Source organism: Schistocerca piceifrons, chromosome 1 (genome assembly GCF_021461385.2).
Source record: "Schistocerca piceifrons isolate TAMUIC-IGC-003096 chromosome 1, iqSchPice1.1, whole genome shotgun sequence".
Lineage (NCBI taxonomy): Eukaryota > Metazoa > Arthropoda > Insecta > Orthoptera > Acrididae > Schistocerca > Schistocerca piceifrons.
In genome coordinates this window covers 659,159,371-659,165,370 of record NC_060138.1, presented here as the reverse complement: position 1 = coordinate 659,165,370, position 6,000 = coordinate 659,159,371, and the positions used below count along the sequence as shown (strand labels likewise).

The following is a 6,000-nucleotide window of genomic DNA, read 5'->3' as shown; positions in this document are numbered from 1 at the left end:
GTCCCCCCCCCAATCTCCCGCCGGCCATTGTCCCCCCCCCCCAAATCTCCCGCCCGCCATTGTTCCCCCCCCCCCCCAATCTCCCGCCCCGCCCATTGTTCCCCCCCCAATCTCCCATCCGCCCTTAGTTCCCCCCCCCCAATCTCCCATCCGCCCTTAGTTCCCCCCACCTTAATCTCCCGCCCGCCCTTAGTTCCCCCCACCTTAATCTCCCGCCCGCCTTAGTTCCCCTACCCCAAACTCCCATATGCCCTTAGTCCCCCCCCCAATCTCTCGCCCTTATCCCCCCCCAATGTCCAGCCCTTCACCCTCCCATTATCCCCCCTTTCCCCCCCCCCCAATTATCCCCCCTTCTCCCCCCAATCTAACACCCTTCCCCCCCTGTACATCCCCCAATCCTCCGCTCGTCTTCCCCCATCTCCCGCTCTCCTCCCTCCCAACTCTCCCGCTCTCCTCCCTCCCAACTTTCCTGCTCTCCTCCCTCCCCAAATCTCCCGCTCTCCTCCCTCCAAATCTTCCCGCTCTCCTCCCTCCCAAATCGCACACTCTCCTCCCTCCCAAATCTCCCGCTCTCCTCCCTCCCAAATCTCCCGCTCTCCTCCCTCCCAAATCGCACGCTCTCCTCCCTCCCAAATCTCCCGCCTCTCCTCCTCCCTCCCAAATCTCCCGGTCTTCTCCTCCCTCCCAAATCTCCCGCTCTTCTCCTCCCCCCCCCAATCTCCCGCTCTTCTCCTCCCCCCCAAATCTCGCGCTCTTCTCCTACCCCCCAAATCTCGCGCTCTTCTCCTCCCCCCCAAATCTCGCGCTCTTCTCCTCCCCCCCCCCAAATCTCGCGCTCTTCTCCTCCCCCCCCCAAATCTCGCGCTCTTCTCCTCCCCCCCAAATCTCGCGCTCTTCTCCTCCCCCCCCCAAATCTCGCGCTCATTCTCCTCCCCCCAAATCTCGCGCTCTTCTCCTCCCCCCCAAATCTCGCGCCTCTTCTCCTCTCCCCCCCCAAATCTCGCGCTCTTCTCCTCCCCCCCCAATCTCGCGCTCTTCTCCTCCCCCCCCCAAATCTCGCGCTCTTCTCCTCTCCCCCCCCCCCAAATCTCGCGCTCTTCTCCTCCCCCCCCCCCAAATCTCGCGCTCTTCTCCTCCCCCCCCAAATCTCGCGCTCTTCTCCTCCCCCCCAAATCTCGCGCTCTTCTCCCCCCCTCCCAAATCTCGCGCTCTCTCCACCCCCCCAAATCTCGCGCTCTTCTCCTCCCCCCAAATCTCGCGCTCTCCTCCTCCCCCCCAAATCTCGCGCTCTCCTCCTCCTCCCCCCCCAATCTCGCGCTCTCCTCCTCCTCCTCCCCCCCCCAAATCTCGCGCTCTCCTCCTCCTCCTCCCCCCCCCAATCTCGCGCTCTCTCCTCCTCCCCCCCCCCCCAAATCTCGCACTCTCCTCCTCCCCCCCCCAAATCTCGCACTCTCCTCCTCCCCCCACCAATCTCCCTCTCTCCCCCCCCCACCATTTCGCGCCCCCCCCTCAATCTCACGCCCCCCCCAATCTCGCGCCCCCCCCAATCTCGCGCCCCCCCCAATCTCGCGCCCCCCTCAATCTCGCGCCCCCCTCAATCTCGCGCCCCCCTCAATCTCGCGCCCCCCCTCAATCTCGCGCCCCCCTCAATCTCGCGCCCCCCTCAATCTCGCGCCCCCCTCAATCTCGCGCCCCCCTCAATCTCGCGCCCCCCCTCAATCTCGCGCCCCCCTCAATCTCGCGCCCCCCTCAATCTCGCGCCCCCTCAATCTCGCGCCCCCCCTCAATCTCGCGCCCCCCTCAATCTCTCGCACTTACCCCCCCCTCCCCGACTCTCCACCCTTCTTCCCCCGGCCCGACTTCCCGCCCTTCTCCCCCCCCCCCCCCCCCCGACTTCCCGCCCTTCTCCCCTCCACCCGACTTCCCGCCTTCTCCCTCCCCCCCCCGCCCCGACTTCCTGCCCTTCTCCCTCCCCCCCGCCCCGACTTCCCGCCCTTCTCCCCCAAATTCCCGCCCTTCTCCCCCTCCCCAAATTTCCCCCCCCTTCTCCCCCTCCCCTAACTTCCCGCCCTTCTCCCCCCTCCCCTAACTTCCCGCCCTTCTCCCCCCTCCCCCTAACTTCCCGCCCTTCTCCCCCTCCCCTAACTTCCCGCCCTTCACCCCCTCCCCTAACTTCCCGCCCTTATCCCCCTCCCCTAACTTCCCGCCCTTATCCCCCTCCCCTAACTTCCCGCCCTTATCCCCCTCCCCTAACTCCCACCCTTCTTCCCCCTCCCCCCCCAACTTCCCACAATTCTCCCCCTCCCCACAACCTCCCTCCCTCTCCACCTCCCCCCCCCCCCCAACGTCCCGCCATTCTCCACCTCCCCCCCAACTTCACGCCCTTCTCCCCCTCCTTCCCAACCTCCTGCACTTCTCCCCCTCCTTCCCAACCTCCTGCACTTCTCCCCTCCTTCCCAACCTCCTGCACTTCTCCCCCTCCTTCCCAACCTCCTGCACTTCTCCCCCTCCTTCCAACCTCCCGCACTTCTCCCCCTCCTTCCCAACCTCCCGGCACTTCTCCCCCTCCCCCCAATCTCCCGCCCCTTTCTTCCCCTCCCCAACCTCCTACCCTTTTCTTCCCCTCCCCAACCTCCCTCTCTTCTCTCCCTCTCCCCCTTTCGGCCTGTACTCCCCTACCCCCCACCCGTCGGCACCCTCCTGAACAGAAGTGAGATTTATTGAGCGTTGCTGTTCTGCAAATCAGGGAAAATCAAATGTGTCAGGGAAATATCATCGAAATTTGAAGGAAAACAGTGGAAATCTCTCGTTTTGTTTCAGTACATGAAATTGTTTGTTTATGGAGCTGTCATACATTGTTGCTGGCTGGGTGCAGATGAGTACGCGCACTGCTTCCCTACTCCCTCATTCTTACTGCTTCTCCCCTTCCTATCACTCCCCTTAGCAGCAGCCGACGAGAGGCAGGCAGGCAGGCAGGGCAGGAGGAGGTGGAGGTGGAGTAGTAGTAGTGATTAACTTCGATTTAATTCTCAGAGGCTTTAGACGCTGTGTGTGTGTGTGTGTGTGTGTGTGTGTGTGTGTGTGTGTGTGAAACACAGCCATCATCTTTATGGTGAGTGGCTGCCTATCCTCATTATTATTAGTCCTCAAAGTATTTGCCCAAGTTATCTGTTGCATGGATTGATCACTGCGGCCTCATTTCATCATCATGCTCTCTGTGACTCATGAATAGCTGGCCACATCACAATGGGCCAAAACTGCAGGCCATTTCTGCAGGTATCTGTAACAGAATGGGCTTGGCCATCTGAAGCCCATCGTTTCCCACTAATGTACAGGCCCTGCCCATCGGATCAACTCTTCTCCACTTTATACACTTCTTTCAAGAGGCCTACTTTTTTTCTGAGTTTACCACTGAAATTTTGAAGGTATTTTAAATCTCTCTTAAGACTCCAAGGAGATACATACTTTTGTCACCAGATTTGTTTTAGTTTTATTGAAATAACGTCAGTGGTCTTAATGAAACACACATACCATTTGGCTTGCTTTCTCCATCTAAAAACTGTTACAAAAGTCGTTGATGTTAGTGCTTAAGATTTTGCTCACATCAGGAAACCTCATTTGGCACTATTGTTTCTCATACGTAGCTGCTAAGACTTATTTAAAATAACTTCAGATGTTATAAAGCAGCTACGGACAATAGGGTCATACAAATGAATTTTTTTCTGAAACTTTCATTTCAAATTTTGTAGCTTAGTTTTTATAACAACACAGTGGTCCACAGTTGGAATACTGCATAGAAATTTTTCAACCATATCTTTGTGTCCCTATTTTTTACATTCTTGTTTGTGTAGTGTGCGTATGTCAGTTTTCACAAACAAATATTTCATGGCACAGTTGTATGTTTTTCGATATGGTCATTGATCCAGCCCCTTCATTATATTTGTCTCTTGAAAACCATTCACTCAGAAGTGGTGAATTTCGAGTAACAGCTTGTTTCTTGTATTAAAATTTACTTCCTTTGACCAAATAAAGCGGTATTTCCACAGTTTCACCTCGCTAAGATCCTAATGTACTTACAGTTGTGACAGAATCCTGAAACAGTGGTTTATTAAATGAGGAAATGTGGTCCTTCAAGTCAAAAGTTTATGAAAAATCACATTTTTGGTATAAACCAAATGTGTAATTTCTTAACTTATGTTGCAAAGCCACAGTAATTCTTATTACAGCAGCTATCAAAGACTTAAAAAGACAATTGTAATTTCGTTACATAAGTCTTAAGTTACTCATATAACACGGTAGGTAAGAAAAATTCCACATGCATATCATGTAGAAAAATACTCAGATATTTCCGTGCTATCATTGCCAAATCTAATTTCAGTAACTCAGACCGTTTGAGGAATGGGGGATGCTGTGAATATTTTATTTTTGCATTCTGCAGGTACAATCTCAAGGTCAGGCCTTCACAAATAAATAGGTGGGGGCTGCAGATATCAGAGAATCCTCTGGAAATATCCGTGGCTCATTGAGAAAATCTGTTTTTTGTGTGGCATCTCACCTTTGAAGGCACACCAGCTTCTGATTGTTGCAGTAATGTTGTCAACAAACAACTTTCCATCCTCAGTCATGCATTGTTCTTGTAGTATATCATGGTGAAACCAAGCAAAGTGAAATTCAGTGCTGAATGGCTGAATGACTGGAAGTTTGAGGGCATCGAGGCCCACAAGACATCTGAATTCTAGGTGTATTGCACAGTATACAGCAAGTCTTTCACTTTCAGCAACATGGGGAAGATCGCTGTAATCAGCCATGTGGAAGGAGCTAAGCTCTCCAAGGCAGTCGCAGCGGTCAAGAAGACAGCAGACATTTGTCTTTTTGCTACGACTGTTAAGTGATACATACTCTTAAAGGCTGCATATCTCACTGACCTTAACAGGATTTTATTTTCAATGACTGTTTTTTTACACTACAATTCTGGTGATGTTGCATGCCATCACATGGGTATTCCAAGAATGCTTCAATACGTAAGCAAGGAGAACAGGAACACGGGGGAGTTGGAAACCTTAACGACAGAGTGTTGCTCAAAAGTGACCATCAGGACTTTGCATTTTCGATATTCCTTGTGCAGCTTGATGTAGCTAACCTTTTCTAATGTCAAGTTTTGGCTCTCATTATGGAAACTTGCCACTGGTTTCTCAGTGAAGAGGGAAGATCGCCAAGGTATGCCTGGCAGCCCTGCTGTCCCAATGTTTCTGCTCTTCTTGCTTCCTCTTTAGACGAGAGGGCTGATTTCATTGATCCTGCCTTCGTCATGCGTGTGTTCTGAAACCAGACACATCCACTGTTGACAACTGCTGTTTTCCCATGATAGTACATACCTGCCAACTCTCCTGATTTAGGCGAGAAACACCAGATTTTCAGCTTTTTCTCCCACTTCCCGATTAGTCCATTATTTCTTCCGATTTTTACTGAATATCGTCACCCGTAAGACAGTTGTTTTGAAAACCCATCATTTTGGTTTTTGTTTAATTGTGGAAAGTCCTTTGCTTATTAGTCTTTTGAGCAATTTACTACTCGGAGTTATGGAAATCAGGAAGTCATGTGCAAAATGTTATGGATTGTACTTTTTCCTCTTTCCTGCACATTTTGTGGAATATATACTCATATTGCTCAGTTTTGTGCTCTGTTTGGACTTGCATTTGTGTGTTGTCACTGTGCCAGTACTGCCAAGTTAGTGATTTTCCCACCTGTTGCTCTAAAGCCAACTGTCTGTGTCTTCTACTGGTATAGTTCTCCTGTGCCCTTCGTGTGAATCATTCAACCTTGTTCGTCTGAAAGATGGTTGTAAGCTGTCTGTACATGTCCCTGATCATGCTGTATTGCATTCTCTATCTGAAAAGTTTTATTAAATTACACACTACCAATAGCCATTTTGTGCTGACACCATTCTTTCCTCTGTACTGAAAATCAGCTCGCTTATGGGTGAAATTTTAGTAAACATAT

The 6,000-nt window shown here is 51.8% G+C and overlaps 1 protein-coding gene across 1 annotated transcript in view; it reads left to right on the top strand.

The window, feature by feature from the left end:
* Positions 1-6,000, top strand: part of LOC124805437 (protein phosphatase 1 regulatory subunit 21) — a 218,962-nt gene that overhangs the window by 103,930 nt on the left and 109,032 nt on the right. The gene's annotated exons all lie outside the window — the stretch shown is intronic.